The 18,684-nt window shown below is 43.7% G+C and overlaps 1 pseudogene; it reads right to left on the minus strand.

Annotated features, from left to right (window-relative positions):
* Positions 1-17,994: 17,994 nt before the first annotated feature.
* LOC131899727 (large ribosomal subunit protein eL36-like) lies at positions 17,995-18,376 on the minus strand (annotated as a pseudogene).
* Between the last annotated feature and the right edge of the window lie 308 nt (positions 18,377-18,684).

Below are 18,684 nucleotides of genomic sequence, written 5' to 3' on the forward strand. Positions count from 1 at the left end.
TGTGAACTTTCCTCACATGTAAGTGCTCATCAAAATTCACCTGGAGACTTGAAAGCCACCCACTGGGGGTCTCCAGGGCTTTCTTGGTCTGTGCAAGAGTCGCTTTTGTATTACTCTGCACAGCCATGTGAGTCCTACCCGCCATTATCTTCAAGTCCGAAACTGTGTCTTCTAAACTCAGAGGGACCACCAACTCCTTTTGAGTATTAGTTAGAAATCTCCTAAGGAACAGAACTAGGAGAGAGGGAGGGAGAGAGAGAGAGAGAGAGAGAGAGAGAGAGAGAGAGAGAGAGAGAGAGAGAGAGAGAGAATTATCTATTATCTATATAATCCTAAAATGGAATTTATTAGATTGGCTGGCATGATCTCATGGATAGTCCCATACTGTCGATCTCAGAGTGGAAAAAACTCAGTAGCTTCTCAGTCTAGGAAACTGGAACCCTTACAACAAGTGGGACCAGTGATGCAGCTTGAGTCTCAAAGCTGAGGGCTTGCAAGCCCCCTGGAGGGTTTGCTGCTGCTAAGTCTTCATTTCAAGGCTGAGCCATCCCAGCTTGATATCTATGGGAGGTGGTGGCAGCAACAATAAAATGCTCTCACTCAAGCAAGGTCAAGGGCATGCATGTGCATGCTTCCCTTTGCACTTTTTCAAAAAGTTTTTAAATTAATTACGTTTGTTCTTTGACAATATCTGAAATGTATGCAATGCATTCTGATTATTCTCACCCTCCACTCTCTCATCTCCCTCCTATTCTTGTCAACCCTCCTCTCCAATGCAATTCCCTTTCCTACATTCATTTCTCTCTTTAAAAACAATTGTGACCTGTTTAGTATAACCAGGACCATCTGTGGGACCATGAGTGTGGAACTATATCCATTGGAGTCTGGTGGGATCACCAGTGGGTACATAACAATGACAACCCCCTGCAAGAATCTGTCAGCTATGAGACAGGGTCTCACTTATATAGACCAGCTGACCTCAGGTCTCGCTATATAGACCAGCTGACCTCAAACTTAAAGCAATCCTCCTGCTTCCACCTTCCGAGTGCTAGGATTATAGGAGTATGCCACTATGCCTACCTCCTTTCTACTTTGGTTTGGATGGTACCACCCACATTCAGGGCAGGTCTTCCTGGCTGCATTTCACCGACCCACATGCCAATTATTCAGGAGACAACCAGAAGGATACTTTACCAATTTTCAAGGTGCCTCTCACTGCAGTGAGGTTAACAGCCAGGATTAGTCATCACACCCTCCCTGCAGCATGTTTGGGAACTCTCCAGACCATCATGATCAGTTGGGTTTTTTTTTCTCTCAGGGAGCATGATCGCACACTTCCTGTGGTCTCACATCTGGAAACTTGTTCCACAGATATTACCTAGTTTTTTATTTGGTTAAGGCAAGAGAATAATCTTGTCTTTGTTACTTCATCGTGCGTAGAAACAAAATTTCCTCTTCTGATCTGCATTCTGAGATCTTGGCTTCTGGAATGCGGCATTCACTTCTCTGAAGGCAGGGGTTTACTTTGCTGTTCCAGTGGGAACATGAGTGGCTCTTTTTTTTTTTTTTTTTTTTGACAATACTGTAGCTCCCTCAAACTATGACCATTTTTCTGTCCTACCAGTGATTCTAAAGACTTAAGTCCTTCTGGCACTTCATGGATGACACCTCCCCACCCCCCACCAAGACCATGCTCCCTCTATCCTAGGGAAATCCCAGAGCTCTCACTCTTTGTTACTCCCCCCTCCAGGCTCTTCCTCACTCTCCTTCAGTTTTTGAGGACTTTATTCTCGAGTCATCGCCACACTGTATTATACCTCACGTGTCCAGGCTTTTATTATTTTTTTTGTGCACATGCTCATGTGTGTACATGTTTTTGTGGATATGTGCACATGTGTGTGTGGTGCATGTGTACATATGCACACGTGGAAAAAAAACAAGGATTGATATCAAGTGTTTTCCTTCATTGCTCTGCATCCCATCCCCACAGACAGTGTTTCTCTGTGTAGCCCTGGCTGTCCTGGAACTCTCTTTGTAGATCAGGCAGGCTGGCCTTGAGCTCCCAGAGATCCTCCTACCTCTGCCTCCCGAGTGCTGGGAAGGCGCGAGCCACCACTGCCTGGCTCCATCTTAGTTTTTGAGATAAGATCTCTCACTGGAACTGGAACTCACTGGGAATTCACTGATTGACTAGGCTGACTGCCCAATCAACCCTACAGATCCTCCTATCCATATCTCTCAACCCCCAGCACTGGGCTCAGGGAGGCCTTGCTCAGTTTTTATATGAATGCTAGGGATCCAAACCCAGGCCTTATGCTTCTGCAGCAGGCACTTTACCTAGGGGCCATCTCTCCAATCCCATTGCCCAGGATGTTTGATGATTTCACTGACTATGGACTCAAAATCCACTTTCTAATCGTCTGGCCTCTCTACTACATTGTATTATTCTGCATCTGCCACCAACTGCCACTGTTATAGTGTAGGCCTTGTGGTTAACGCTATGGTCAGCCCCTCAATTTTATTCATTGAAGGTTACACCTTCACTCCTCCTAGCTCAGCTCACTTTTTTTTTATTAATGATAGTTCTCCAGACAGAGGAAATAGGCATGTAAATACAGACAGATGCCTCTTAAATTACAATGAGATTACATCCTAGTAAAACCCATAATCAGTTGAAAATATCACAGGTCAAGAGGCACTTAATGTACCTCACTTAATAAATGTCACAGCTTAGTATTACAGTGTGCTTAGAACATTAGCTATTTCCTCTCATAACCACATGGCTGACTGGGAGCTACAGCTAGCTCACTGATAATACCTAGCACGAGAAAGATCATACTGCATATTGCTAATGCAGAAAAAGGCCAAAATTAAAAATTCAAAGTTAAAAATTCTAATGAGTGCATATTACTTTCACACCACAGTAAAGTGGAAAAATAATAAATTAGACCATCATAAACATCACAAATTTGAGACACACACACAGAGGAGAGAGAGAATGGGAGAAAGAGTATAAGGAATTGTCTACCATAATTAATGAGAGGAAAGCTCCAAGATCTACAGATTGAGTCAGCAAGCTGGAAACTTAAATTTGATGGCCTGGGACCCAAGAGAATCACTGATGTAAGTCTCAGACACAGAATGATAGGCTCCAGTTCTAGGAAGAGCTAACGTTTCATTGTGAGTCCAAAGGCAAGGGAAAAAAGAATCAATATTCCAATTCAAGAGCAGTCATATAAGTATTCTGGGCTTGGAAGAGTCTGCTTCACTTAGACTACTGATTTAACTGTTAGTCTCATCCCAATACTCTATCACTATAATGCTAAAAACAATGTTTGACCAAATATTTGGACATCTTATGGCCCAATCAAGTTAACACATAAAACTCACCATCACATGTCTGTCCATTAGCAGCTTGATACCCATACATATCACCTTAAACCATATGTAATCTTCAAATGAAGATAATAAGAATTGGGTGTGGCTCCATCCCACACCCTGAAAAAGTAATAGCCTAGACATAAAGCCATCAAGAGAACTCTTCAAAATTGTGATAAGGATGCTGAAGTGGCCGGGCGGTGGTGGCGCACGCCTTTAATCCCAGCACTCGGGAGGCAGAGCCAGGCGGATCTCTGTGAGTTCGAGGCCAGCCTGGGCTACCAAGTGAGTCCCAGGAAAGGCGCAAAGCTACACAGAGAAACCCTGTCTCGAAAAACCAAAAAAAAAAAAAAAAAAAAAAAAGGATGCTGAAGTGTAGCTCTCCACAGTTGGTGGTTTCTGGTGGCAGTTCAGGTGGTTTTCTTGAAGGACTAGCCACTGAGAGTTTGACCATGCTCCAGTGAGTATATGGCCAACACAAATTGGACTTTTTTTCCTTTCTTCTTTTTTTCTGGCGGGGGGCGGGATGTTTCAAAGGGAGGGCAGACCTGGGAGGACCGGGAAGCGAATGTGCTTGGGGTTCATGATATGACACTCCCAAATAATCAACAAAAATATTATAGAATAAAGAATTGGGGGTGGTCGCACACACCTGTAATACTAGCACTTGGGAGACCAAAGAAGGATGGATAGTTTGAGACCAGCCTGTGCTACATAATAAGGCCATAACTCCCACCCTCCAAAATAAAGAGGAAAAAAAAGACAAGGACAACCACCTGTGATGGCTAATATTGGTTTATCAACTTGACATGCCTGGGCAAAGGGAACCTCTATCAAATTGGCCTGTGGGCATGTCTGTGGGTATTCTCTTGATTGTTAATTGATGTAGGAGGCCCTAGGTCACTGTGGGCAGTGCCATCCCTATACAGATAGACCTGGGCTATATAAGAAAGGTAGCTGTGAGCAAAGGAGCAAGCCAGTAAGCAGGGCTCCTCCATGGCCTCTGCTTCAATTCTTTCCTTCAGGTTCCTGCCTGAACTCTTGCCCTGGCTTCCTTTTCCTCCCCAAGCTGCTTTTGGTCAGTGTTTTATCATGTTATAACTATTCTATTATAAATGCTTGCCCTCTCCCTAGAAGAAAATGAAAAGTTCTCAAATGTTTCCCTTTCTTTTTAACAAAAAATAGTTTTATTACATTTTATGTGCATGAATGTTTTGCATACATGCATGTCTGTGCACCATGAGCCTGATGAGGTCAGAGGAGGGGTCAGATCCTGTGGAACTGGAGTGACAGACAGCTGTGAGCTGCCATGTGAGTACTGGGAATTGATCCTGGATCCCCTGGAAGAGCAGCCAGTGCTCCTAACCACTGAGCCATTTGTTCAGTCCCTGTTCTCTTCTTAATATCCTATAACAAATACTGATACAAAATGAATACAGCCAATGGCAATGATAAAGATGAGAGAGGAACGAAAACAAAGATACCTGATTCATAGATATACTCTTATCACAATAAGGAGGAAATATGATTTAAAGCCTTGTTTCTGTAACTAAACTCCTGGTTATATGCAGTATTGTAGAATATTAGTGTTACAGTTGTTTATGTTGTGGAATATTTGTTTAATGATGCAAAGATGTATTGTATGCTTTTACATTGCATTTGTTTAACTCTGTGAAGCTGTGTTACTTTGCCTGTCTAAAAAACCTGATTGGGCCAGGCAGTGGTGGCGCACGCCTTTAATCCCAGCACTCGGGAGGCAGAGGCAGGCGGATCTCTGTGAGTTCGAGGCCAGCCTGGGCTACCAAGTGAGTTCCAGGAAACACGCAAAGCTACACAGAGAAACCCTGCTAGAGAGGCCCACAGAAATCCACAAAGATACCCCCACAACAGACTGCTGGCAATGGTTGAGATACAGCCCGAACTGACCTACTCTGGTGATGGGATGGCCAAACACCCTAATTGTCGTGCTAGAAACCTCATCCAACTACTGAGGGATCTGGATGCAGAGATCCATGACTAGGCCCCAGGTGGATCTCTGGGAGTCCAATTAGCGAGAATGAGGAGGGTTTATATGAGCGAGAATTGTTGAGACCAAGGTTGGATAAAGCACAGAGACAAATAGCCAAACGAACGGAAACACATGAAATATGAACCAATGGCTGAAGGGTCACCAACTGGATCAGGCCCTCTGAGTGGGTGAGACAGTTGAATGGCCTGATCTGTTTGGGAGGCATCCAGGCAGTGGGACCGGGTCCTGTGCTCATTGCATGAGTTGGCTGTTTGAACCTGGGGCCTATGCAGGGTCCCTTGGCTCGGCCTGGGAGGAGGGGACTGGACCTACCTGGACTGAGTCTACCAGGTTGATCTCAGTCTGTGGGGAAGGCTTTGCCCTGGAGGAGATGGGAATGGGGGGCGGGCGGGGGGAAGGTGAGGGGGGTGGGAGGGGGGAGAACAAGGGAATCCGTGGCTGATATGTAGAACTGAATTGTATTGCAAAATAAAAATTTAAAAAAAAAACGAAAAAAAAAAAACCTGATTGGTCTAATAAAGAGTTGAATGGGCAATAGCTAAGCAAGAGAGAGAGATAGATGGGACTGGTGGGTAGAGAGAACAAATAGGAGAAATCTAAGGAAGAGAGAGAGAGAGAAGCTAGAAAAGAAGAAGGAGAGGAGATGCCAGGGGCCAGCCATATAGCCACATAGCCACACAGCCACACAGCCACACAGCCACACAGTGAGCCACACAGTAAGAAGGAAAGAAAGATACATAGAATAAAAAAAAGTTAAAAATCCCAGAGGCAAAATGTAGTTAAAGAGAAACAGGATAGTTAGAAAAGCTGACTAGAAACAAGCCAAGCTAAGGCTGGGCATTTGTAAGTAAAAACAAGTTTCAGTATATTTATTTGGGAGCTGGGTGGTAGGCCTCCAAAGAGTAAAAAACAACCAACTACAATGTAGTATTCATAACTACCTTCTTCTTCTACTCATTCTTTCAACTGCTCTCAGTTCTTTACCTAGAACAATTCAAGCCTTCATTTGTTAAGCACGTGGGCCATTGGTAGTCCTGTCTGGATTAAGCTCTCGTGGTTTTCCATTGACCTTAGTCACAAGTTGTGGAAACACTTAGAAATGCTCTAAGCCTTAGAGTCTAGGGGACCCCCTGTGTTCAAGAATATGCTTCCTTACCTCCTTTTAGTGGTCAGGATCAACCACTCTAGGCCACACCCAGTCTTTGCCTATTGACTCAGGCACAAGGAACCCAAAGTAGCTGGGTTCCATTCTTCATTATTAGGGCAATGGAACTGCTGTTCTCTCTCTAGAATTCATTCCTCTAGAAGAAAGACCTCCAGGTAGCAGGAATAGGAAGCACTTTATGACTCAGGCAAGCTGACAAATGGAATTAGCCATTTATACCTTGCAATTTATATTAGAATTGACTGGTTTCCTGTGCTCATTTAGCTTTTGATACTTTTGTATGTATACATGATGCATTCTGATGATGCTCTCTCAGTCCTCTCTTATCTCCCTCCCATTCCTATTATTCCCCTCTCCATCTCTACCAGTCCCTTTCCCAGATTCATGACTTTGGGTTTTGTTTAATGACTCCTTTAGTTTAACCAGGGCCGTCTGTGTGGCCATTGGATTGAAATTATCTATTGGAGCCTGATGTGGTCACCAACGGGTACACAACTGAATGTACTGACTACCCCTCTCCTTAAATCTATCAGCAAACAGGTCAGCAATGGGAGGTAAGGTTCCCCTGAGCCTCTCCTCCAGCCATGCCTGCAGTCATCTGCAACTGCTCTGAGTTTGTGATTGCAATAGCCGTGTCCTGCCCAGAAGATGCCATTTTGTATCGCTTCTCCATATCTTCTGGTTCTTACGTTCTTTCTGCCTCCTCTTCTGCAATGTTCCATTAGTTTTAGAGGGGATGGTGTAAATGTTTTGATTAGGGCTGAGCATTCAACTATCACTTACTCTCAGTACGTTATGTAACCACACGTCTTTTCATTCACCACCATTCACTGGGGAAAGGCTTCTGTGATGGAAGCTGAGAGTAACATTTGTCTATGGGTAGAAACATAAATATTTAGAAGGGAGATTGATACCAAGTCAGTTTAGCTAAACAATAGTTTTAAGTTCCCTCTTATGGCCTGATCTCTCTTCCCTATTTTTTTAAGATTTGTTTTATTTTTAATTATGTATGTGTGTGCATCCAGTCTCTTTCACTCCCTCCCTCTCTTTCCCCTCCCCCCCCCTCTCTCCCTGTGTGTCTGTGTGTTTGTGCATGGGTATGTGCACATGAGTTCAGGTGCTGATGGAGTCCAGAGACATGGGATCATCCTGGAGCTAAAGTTACACATAGCTATGAGCAGACTAACATGAGTGCTGGGAACTTAAGTCCTCTATAAGACTAGTACACACTCTTTTTTATTTTATTTTATTTTTTACTTTTTCAAGACAGAGTTTCTCTATGTAGCCCTGGCTGTCCTGGAACTCATTCTGTAGACCAGACTGGCCTTGAACTCACAGAGATCTGCCTGCCTCACCCATGCTGGGATTAAAGACATGGGCCACCAACACCTGGCGAGTAGTACACACACACTCTTAACCATTGAGCCAGGCATGGATTTCTGCCTATGGATCGGGTTTCAAATCCAATTCATAGGGTTTCCAATCCAATTCATAGCAGCAGCAGCACTCTTGTACATGTCGGAGAATCTTGCCTGGCAGGTTGACATTGGTATGTACGGCTCATAGCTGGGCAAGACCATTGATACCTTGTCTCCCCAGCAACCTGCATAGCACCTTATGGCACAATGAAAGCTACCTGGCAGTGAGGAAGCTTCCAGCGTACTGGATACAACTATTTTTGAAGATGTTTTAGGACTTTAATGATCTCTACATAAAATGCTGACAACAGAAAAACAATAGATGAAAGACATTTGTTTACTGTTGTACTTTTGAGAGGGGATTTCATGTAGATCAGGTTGGCCTCAAACTTTCTATGTAGCTGAGGCTGACCTTGAACTCCTGATCCTCCTGTCTCCACTTCCCAAGTGCTGGAATTACAGATGTGTGCAACCACACCTGACCTCTTCACCAAAAATCTAAACAAAAACTGAACAGAGAGTTCTCAGAAGAAACATAGAAGACCAATAGTTTTTGGAGTGCTCAGTATCCTTAGCCATCAGGAAAATGCAAATTAAAACTACTTTGAGATTCTGTCTCACCCCCATCAGAATGGCTATCATCAAGAAAACAAATGCCACTTCCTAAATATAACACCAGTAGCACAGACACTGAGAGCAACAATTAATAAATGGAACTTCTTGAAACTGAAAAGCTTTTGTAGGGCAAAAGACATGGTCAATAAGACAAAAAGACAGCCTACAGAATGGGAAAAAAAATCTTCACGAACCCCACATCTGACAGAGGGCTGATCTCCAAAGTATATAAAGAACCCAAGAAACTAGACATCAAAATACTGAACAATCCAATTAAAAAATGGGTTATAGAGCTAAACAGAGAATTCTCAACAGAAGAATCTCAAATGGCTGAAAGACATTTAAGGAATTGCTCAACATCCTTAGTCATCAGAGAAATGCAAATCAAAACGACTCTGAGATACCACCTTACACCTGTCAGAATGGCTATGATCAAAAACACTAATGACAGTCTATGTTGGAGAGGATGCAGAGCAAAGGGAATACTCCTCCACTGTTGGTGGAAATGCAAACTTGTACAACCACTGTGAAAATGAGTATGGCGGTTTCTCAGAAAATTGGGAATCGATCTATCTCAAGACCCAGTCATACCACTCTTGGGCATATACCAAGGAATGCTCAATCATACCATAAGGACACATGCTCAACTATGTTCATAGCAGCATTATTTGTAATAGCCAGAACAGAAACAACCTAGATGCCCGTCAACTGAAGAATGGATTAAGAAAATGTGGTACATACACACAATGGAGTACTACTCAGCAGAGAACAACAATGACATCATGAAATTTGCAGGCAAATGGATGGAACTAGAAAATATCATCCTGAGTGAGGTAACCCAGACTCAGAAGGACAAATATGGTATGTACTCATAAGTGGATACTAGATATAAAGCAAAGGACAATCAGACTGCAACCCACAGACCCAGGGAGGCTACCTAGCAGGGGGGACCCTAGGATGACTGTGGCTTATAACAAGTTTTGGTTTTGCCCAATCACTGGGCAAGCTTTAGTGAAACATTTCACTATTAGGATAAGAATTTATACCGTATCAAGCTGATGAAAGAATATGCTGGCTGTACTTTCAGGAGGGGAGGCTAAAATCTTTTTAGATTATGGATTAGCCTATAGAAAAATGTCTGCCGTAAATCAAACAGTGGAGGGGAAGATGAATAGGAATCTCACTTACACAACTTAAGTAAAACATAGCTCTCTGAACAGATGAAGATAGGTTTCTTCTGTATCCCAGAATCTAATCAATATTTATATGTATAATTCAGCTATTATTTCGCTTAAAAGGGCTTATTGGGAAATATCATTTTTACTATTTTCTACAGAGAAAATATTTTCCAGTTTCAAATAATCCTGGATTTTTGAATTATAACCTGTTTTTATGTTCAAGCTATCTGTGTATTATTTCTCCTGCGGTTGTACATACAATGTTTTTACATTAAAAAAAGACAAATACTATAGAATTGTATTACATGAAATATATAGAATATACAAATTCATAGAGACAGAAAGATTAGACGTTATCTCAAGATAGAGAAGAAAGGAATATAGAGCAATAATTTCCTAAGTACAGAGTTTTTGTTTTGTGTGATGGAAAAGCCCCACAAACAAACAGTAGTATCAGGACATAATATCATGATTGTAATAAATCAATACAATTAATGTAAGAAAAAGAAAACAAATGTTAGTGAATATGTAGGGATAGAAGAACCCACAAATACACTGTTGACTGGCAAACCGGTACAGCTATCATGGAAATCAGCACGGAAGTTTCTAAAAAAGCTAAAAATAGAAATTCTATATGACCCAGATATACCACTTCTGGGCATGTACCCAAAGGACTTTATATTCTACAGAAATACTTGCACACCCATGTTTACCACTGCTCTATTTGTACTAGCAAGAAAATGGAACAGTACATATACACAATGGACTTTTTTGAGGAAGGGTCTCTTGTAGCCCAGGTTGAGCTGAAACTCACTATGTCAATATGTAGGTAAGGATAAACATGAACTTCTGATCCATCTGCCTCTATCTCTCGAGTTCTGGGGTTTCGTGGTGTCATCACCCCTGGTTTTATATGGTGGGGCTCAAACCCAGAACTTCATGCATGATAGGCAAGAACTTTATCAGCTGAGCCACATCCCCAGCCTATAACCGAATTTTATTGAGCTACAAAGAAAAATGAAATTTGGAGGAAAACAGATGGGAAAGATTATATTAAGTGGGGTAATTCAGTCTCAGAAAGACAAACAGCACATGTTCTCTCTTATCTGTAGATCCTAGCTTCTGGCTTTTATATGTGCGTTTCTGTAGGAGTGGGTGTGTATAGAGCTCAGAAAACTGTAAAGGAGCCCATGAGGGGAGAAAAATGTTCTTTAAGCGGGAGCAGTGGAATACATGCGATATGCAAATGGAAAGGAGGATAACTGGGAGTGGGAGGGTTCCAGCAAGGGGGAGTGGGTAGAGAGATGGGCGAGGGTAACCGAAGCTAATGCTATATGAGACAGACACAAGGAAATCTCATACTGGATAAGCTAATCAAGAAATAAAATTTTTAATGATTTATTTATTTTATGTGCATTGATGTCTTGTCTGTGTGAGGGTGTGGGATCCTCTGGAACTGGAGTTATAGACAGTTGTGAGCTGCCATGTGGGTGCTGGGAATTGAGCCCAGGTCCTCTGGAAGAGCAGCCAGTACTCAACCACTGAGCCATTTCTCCAGCCCTAAGAAATAAAAGTTTTTTAAAGAGAGTTTGAGCAGAGTTCCCATACTCTGTATGGGTGGATAAAGCTACTCCCCAAAACTATAGGTTATTTAACAAAAACCCCAGTGCCAAAGGTGGGCGACTTCTTATGAGTTGTTATGGAGGCTTCTGAGACCCCCCAAATAACGTAAGTAATTGTCATTGTTGTTGGTTGCCCACCAGAACTAGACAGTAAGATCCTGTTGCTGGAGACAACACGTGCTTAGTCACGTGACATGCCTGGCAGTGTCTTCCCTGCTGGCTAACCCTCCGTGACGGATGTTACGCAGACTGCTGAGTGAGAATTCTCTACAGTCTTTGAACCCTGTGTGCAACACTAACCGACCAGGCAAGATGAGGCCATCGGCGCCATAGTGGCAGGCGTGTGGCAAGCTTTCTCACTGGGTTGCCGTCGGCTCCACAGGAAAGAATTGATGTCTAATACTGTAAACCCAGTCAAAAGCTCATGGCCGGGGCGGGGGCGGGGGAGGGGGAGGTCATAGGCCCTGGTGGGGAAGCTACTGCTGTTACTTTGCTAAATGGACATGATGTCCCTATCAACCACCTTCTAAATAACTATGCTTATGCCTATAGTAGTGATGCTGTCAGCTTTATCAGAGAAGTTTCTTTTCGTAGTGGTCAGTAGTGATTGCGCAGACTCCTAACTAGTAAAAGTACAGAGAATAAATGGCTGTTGGATACCCAGCTATAAATGGGATATCATCCCCTCTAAGGCTCAGGGAACATTGAAGAAGGAACAGTGTTGTGGCTAATAGTATGTCAAATTGACGTAAACTAGAGCCATTTGGGAAAGGGGGCTCTCAATTGAGAAAATGCCTCTAAAAGATTGGCCTGTAGGCAAGCCTGTAGTGAAGCATTTATTTAATTATTCTTTATCAATAAAAAGTTGGGAGTCAGATATCAGGATAACCTGAATGATCAGAGAACCACCAGAAAAGCAACTAGTGACCTCCTCTCTCTCTCCTTCCTCAATCCAAAAGGGCTGAGAATCTTTCTAAGCCCTACCGTACTACTTCCTGTGTCTCTCTATATGTCCTCAGTCCTCCAAAACCTCTATGGCTAGTTTTGGTCAGCTAGTAGCTAACTCAGCCCTCTGATTCAAAGCAAACTTTATTGGCAGTCTTGGGAGTGTCAGAGTGAGATCCTGGAATTCTGTAGACCAGGCTGTCCTTGAACTCACAGAGATATGTCAGCCTCTGCCTTCTGAATGCTGGGATTAAAGGCACATGCCACCACTGCCTGGCTGCATTTTCTTTTTTCTTTTTTTTTTCTGGCTGCATTTTCTTAATTTTAGTAATTGATATGGAAGGGCCTCGGCCATTGTAGGTGATGCCACCCCTGGACTGGTGGTCCTGGGTTCTATAATAAAGCAAGCTGAGCAAGCCATGGGCAGCAAGCCAGTAAGCAGCACCCCTCCATGGCCTCTGCATCAGCTCGTGCCTCCAGGTTCCTGCCCTATGTGAGCTCCTGTCCTGACTTCCCTCAGTGATGGACTCTAATGTGGAAGCATAGGCTGGAACAAACCCTTTTCTTCTTATGTTGCTTTTGGTCATGGTATTCTATCACAGCAAGAGAAACGCTAACTAAGACAGACCAAAAAATGTGAGAGTTGGAGAAACAGGGAAAGAAGTGTGGATTGCTGATTTCCAGGCATGATATGGCTTTTGAACCCACAGCAGTTGTGGATATCTGTACAAGATCTGCATAAGATTGGGCCTATCAACACCCTGTCATGGGAAGGAGATGGCATCCCACTTCTTCTCCAAGGCTTTATATGTAGTTAATGGTTGATAGGATCTGAGGGGGGAGGTGAAATGTCTTGGCACTTTCCACTTGCCGACCAAAGAGGATACTGAGAATGGAAGGAATCTTTTGAACCTGCAAAGCTTGCCCCCAGTGACACACTCCCTCTAACAAGACCACATCTCCCAATCCCTCCCAAACATTTCCACCAGCTAGGGACCAAGTATCGAATATATGAGCCTATAAGACCATTCTCATTTAAACCACAATAGTTGGCATCTGTGGTCTTTCAGACTTGTGGAACACCAGTCTGAAACTTTCCGGCTTTTAAAGACTCCATTGGAAAATAAGCTGTTCAAGGTACTGGCATAAAAACAGACATATTAATCAGTAGAATAGAACTGAAGGCCCAGACATAAGTTCATACACCTAAAGACACTTGATCTTTTCTTAAAATTTTTTAAATTCATTTTACATACCAACCACAGACCACCCCCCTCATCTCTCCTCCCCATTCTTCCCCCCCCCCACCTTCCCCGACCCGGTCCCTCATCCCCTCCTCCAACAGGGCAAGTTCTCCCAGGGGAGGACAGCTAAGCCTGGTGCATTCAGTTGAGGTAGGACCAAACTCCTCCCTGCTTTATCAGGGGTGAGCAAGGCAGATACCTGATCTTTGATAAACCAAAAAATACACAGCATCTTCCAAAAAAAAAAAAAAAAAAACTATCCAGTGAAACTGGATAACTGCCTGTAGAATAATGAAAATAGATCAATATCTATCACTCAGTACCAAACTCAACTCCAAATGGATCAAGGATCTAAGCGTAAGACTAGATACACTGACCCTGGTAGAAGAGAAAGAGAAATAGGCTTAAACTCATTGGCTCAGGAAAGGACTTTCTGAACATAACACCGATAGCATAGGTATTAAGATCAACTATTAATAAATAGGACATCCTGAAGCTGAAAAGCTTCTGTGTTGCAAAGGACACCATTATTTGGTGCAAAGAAGCAGCTATATATAATATATACCCAAAAGAATCAACATCTTGGTACAGATATACTTGCTCATCTATGTTCACTATTGCTCTGTTCACAATAGCTAGAAACTGGACATAGTCTAGATGTTTTTTAACTGAAGAATAGATACTGAAAATGTAGTATATTTACAACATGTGGTATTATTCAGCTGTTAACAAAAATGAAATTATTAAATTCTCAGATAAATGGATGGAGCTAGAAACAATCATCCCGAGTGAGATTACCCAGACTCGAAAGGACAAATATCATGTTTTCTCTTATATGTGGATGTTAGCTTTTATGCCTTAATATGTGTGTTTCATTTAGAATACCCACTGAACCTGGGCGGTGGCGCACACCTTTAATCTCAGCATTCGGGAGGCTGAGGCAGGCGGATCTCTGTGAGTTCAAGGCCAGCTTGGTCTACAGAGTAGGTTCCAGGACAGGCTCCAAAGCTATACAGAGAAACCCTGTCTTGAAAAACAAAACAAAACAAAACCCCCCAAACAAATAAACAATAAGCTTAGAATACCCACTGAGTTTAGGTAGTGTCCAAGATTTCCAGTGCTGTAATAAACACCATGAACGAAAGCAACTTGGGTAGGAAAAGGTTTATTTGGCTTACACTTTCATATCACAGTCTATCACTGAGGAACATCAGGACAGGAATTAAGACAGGGCAGGAACCTGGAGGCAGGAGCTGATGCAGAGGACGTGGAGGAGTTTTGCTTACTGGCTTGCTTCCTGTGGCTTGTTCAACCTGCTTTCTCATAGAACCCAGGACCAGCAGCCCAGGGATAGCACCACCACAATGATATGGACCTTCCTATATCAGTCACTAATTAAGAAAAGGCCAGTCTGATGGGGGCATTTTCTCAATTGGGGTTTCCTCTTCCAAAATGACTCAAGCTTGTATCAAGATGATATAAACCAGACAATACAGTTGACCCTCTATCAATTTGACACACAAACACATCACTATTAAACTACAACCTTTCATTTCCTCAATACCACAATATAAAACATATTCCAAACTTTAAAATTCCTAGTCTTTAAAACTTCAAACACCTTGAAAGTTCAGTCTCTTTTTTTAGGGAGTGGGGTTCCAGACAGGGTTTCTCTGTGTAGCCTCGGCTGTCCTGGAACTTGCTATGTAGACCAGGCTGACCTCGAACTCAGAGATCTGCCTCTGCCTTCCCAGTGCTGGCATTAAAGGTGTGTGCCACCATCACTTAGCTAAAAGTTGAGTCTCTTTAAAATATCCAAAGTCTCCCTAAAATTGCAAAGTCTCTTTAAAAGCTATAAGTCTCTCAACTGTGGGCTCCTGTAAAGCCAGAAGTAAGTTAAATCTTTATTTCAAGAGGGAAGAACCAGGACACAGTTATAATTAAATCAAAGCAAAACCAAAGTTCAATAGTATAAATAACTCAGTGTCCAATGTCTGCGATTCACTCACGATCTTCTGGATTCCCCCAAAGTTCTTGGGTCACTTCTCTGGCTCTGTCCTTTGCCACACACACAGCTTGTCTTCTAGGTCCAGGCCAGCTCCACTCTAGGGCTGCCGCTGTCCTTGGCAGTGGTCCCGTGGTACTGGCATCTCGAAAATGCTGGGGTCTCCAGCTGCAACTGGGCTGCGCTTTTACCAATAGCCTTTCCTGGGCTCTCTTAAGGGACTCTGACCCTGATACCTGGTGCCAGCCTCAGCTTCTTTTCATGACCCCTTCCATCCTGGGACTTCTACTACAACTAAGGCTGACCTTCATCAATGGTCTCTCCCCTGGTTTCTCTTCAGGAACTCCAGCCCTGCCACACAGTACCACTCCCCAGCTGCTCTCCATGACCCCTTCATGCCTTCAAAACCAGTACCATCAGGGGAACTCTTACACATTACCAAGTTTGGCTGTCTCACTCCTAGCCAAGGAACTATTCACAATTGATAACCTGCTGGGAGAGGGAAAAATCCATTTTCTTCAATGGAGTGACACTGGGTATATCAAACACATTCTAGGGCAGTTTCCATGGTCTGTAGTCAGCCAACACAAACTGGACTCCATGTTTTTTAAGGTGGCTGGAGAGATGGCTCACATTTAAGAGCACTGACCTGCTCTTACAAAGGACTGTGTTTGATTCCTGGGACCCACATGGTGGCTCACAACCATCTGTAACTCCAATTCCAGGAGATCCAGCTCCCTCTTCTGACATCTTTAGGTACCAGACCCACACATGGTGCACATACATACATGTAGGCAAAACATTCATATGCATAGAATAAAATAAATTTTCTTCTCTTATTTTATTGAAACTATTTACTGTGCCTTTGATCTGGATTTCTTTTCCTTTTTTGAGGCCCTTGTTTCATAGGCTTTGTCTTTTCATAGTGCTCTAAAGAGCCTGCATGCTCTGTTCACTGGTTTTTAAGTTTTTTATTATTGGGGTGGGGGTGGGGCTGGAGAGATAGTTCAGTGCTTAAGAGCACGTACTGATCCTTCAGAAGATCCATGCTCAGTTCCCAACACCTCCATCAGGTGGCTCACAGCCACCTCTGACACCAGCTCCAAGAACTCTGATGTCCTCCTCTGGCTCTCACCGGTACCTGTACACACATGGTATTCACCCACAAAGACGCAGAGAGAGACACATAAAAAGCCAACCTTCACAAAATCACCTTCTTAACTACTTTCTTTGACTGAGTGACCCCATTCCTCTACTTTATCGTGAGGCCTTGATAGTCTGCTTTCTACTTGGTCCTTTTTATTGGTGTGACTTTCCACTGACCGTTTTGTTAGACTCACTGAATTTTTTTTTGTGGCACGTTTTATTTCTGTTTGTGTTTTCTTCGGTATTCCTATCTCTTTATTGAATGCTATTAGACACAGATCCTCTAAAAGTGCAGAGACTGCCCAGGTGTGGGAGTGCACACTTGTAACCCCAACTCTCAGGACACTGGGGAAGGGATAGGGCAAGTTCCAGGCCAACCAGGACTAATGATCAAGACCCTGGTCTCAAAAAAAAAAATGTTCAAAACAACATAGCCACAGGACATGGGCTACACAAGGCTAGGAGAAAGTCACTGAGATGTGTCAGTCTCTCTTTTTTTGTTGTTTTTTGTTTTTCGAGACAGGGTTTCTCTGTGTAGCCTTGAGCCTTTCCTGGATCTCGCTCTGTAGCCCAGGCTGGCCTCGAACTCACAAAGATCCGCCTGCCTCTGCCTCCCGAGTGCTGGGATTAAAGGCATGAGCCACCACCGCCCAGCAGATGTGTCAGTCTCTAAAGGTGCTTGCATCAAGCCTAATCTACAGAGCGGAAAGAGAGGACCAATTCTTGCTAGTTTTCTGACCTACACATACACATTGTGGCACATACAAATACAATAAATATTTTTAAAATTATGTGTATATATATATATGTCTGTGTGAGTGTAAGTCCAGTGTCTGCAGAGACCAAAAGAGAGCAATGGATCTCCTGGAGCTGGAGTTACAGATGATTGTGAGCAACCCAATGTGGACACTAGTAATCAAACTCAGGTCCTCTAGAAGAATAATGTGCCCTCTTAACTGCTGAGTCATGTCTCCAGCCCCTACACACAATAAATAAATAAGCAAACATTTTTTTGGAGATAGAGTCTCACTATGTAGCCCTGGTTGGGCTGGAACTCACTATATGGACCAGAGACTGGCTTCAAACTCATAGAAATCCACCTCCTGCTACCTCCCAAGTGCTGGGATTAAAACGATGCACCACCACACCCAGCCCAATAAATATAATCACTGTATCCTCAGATACTGAACCACAGGGTTTGGGGGTACCAACCTCTCAAACCAATAAAGTTTTGAGGTTAAAATTTTTTTTTCTGCGCGGTAGCAACGTTTATTGGGGGTGGGAGATCAGTCCTTCTTGGCCGCGGCCTTCCTCATGGCGGCCAGCACGTTGCTCAGCTCCTCCCGCTTCCTCTTGGCGCGGATGTGCGTGCCCACCCTCTTCTTGATGAACTCGAGCGCGCTTGTCCTTGGACACCTTGAGCAGCTCCATGGCGCGCCGCTCGTAGGGCGTGAAGCCGCACACCTCCCGGATCATGTCCCGCACGAACTTGGCGTGCTTGGTGAGGCGCCCGCGGCGCCGGCTGTGTCTCCGCTTGCTGACGTTCTTCGTCACCTTGTGGCCCTTGTTGAGGCCCACGGCCATGGGGTAGCGCAGGGCCATGGCTGCTGCTCTCCGATGGCGGCCGCGACAGGAAGCAAAAATTATTTTAATGCTAGGTATGGCACTCTATGGAAAAAAGACCCAAGTAACTCAGATACCACATGTAAGCATTGCAGCTCCAATGGAAAGGGAGCCCGGCAGTCAGGAGCCAAGGAATAATCCACTAAGTCATTGTAAGCGCAGCAGTTTACAGCCCGGCTCCAGGGAAAAGTTTCCCCAATTTAACAACTCTGCCCCAGTAGGGGAGGGTTTCCCCAGCGAAGTTGTTACTGTTACATTTCTGCTCAGGTCCCCCAGGAGTGTAACAACTGTGCTCCTCTAGGGGAAGGTTTCCCCA

The sequence above is a fragment of the Peromyscus eremicus genome, chromosome X, assembly GCF_949786415.1.
Source record: "Peromyscus eremicus chromosome X, PerEre_H2_v1, whole genome shotgun sequence".
NCBI lineage: Eukaryota > Metazoa > Chordata > Mammalia > Rodentia > Cricetidae > Peromyscus > Peromyscus eremicus.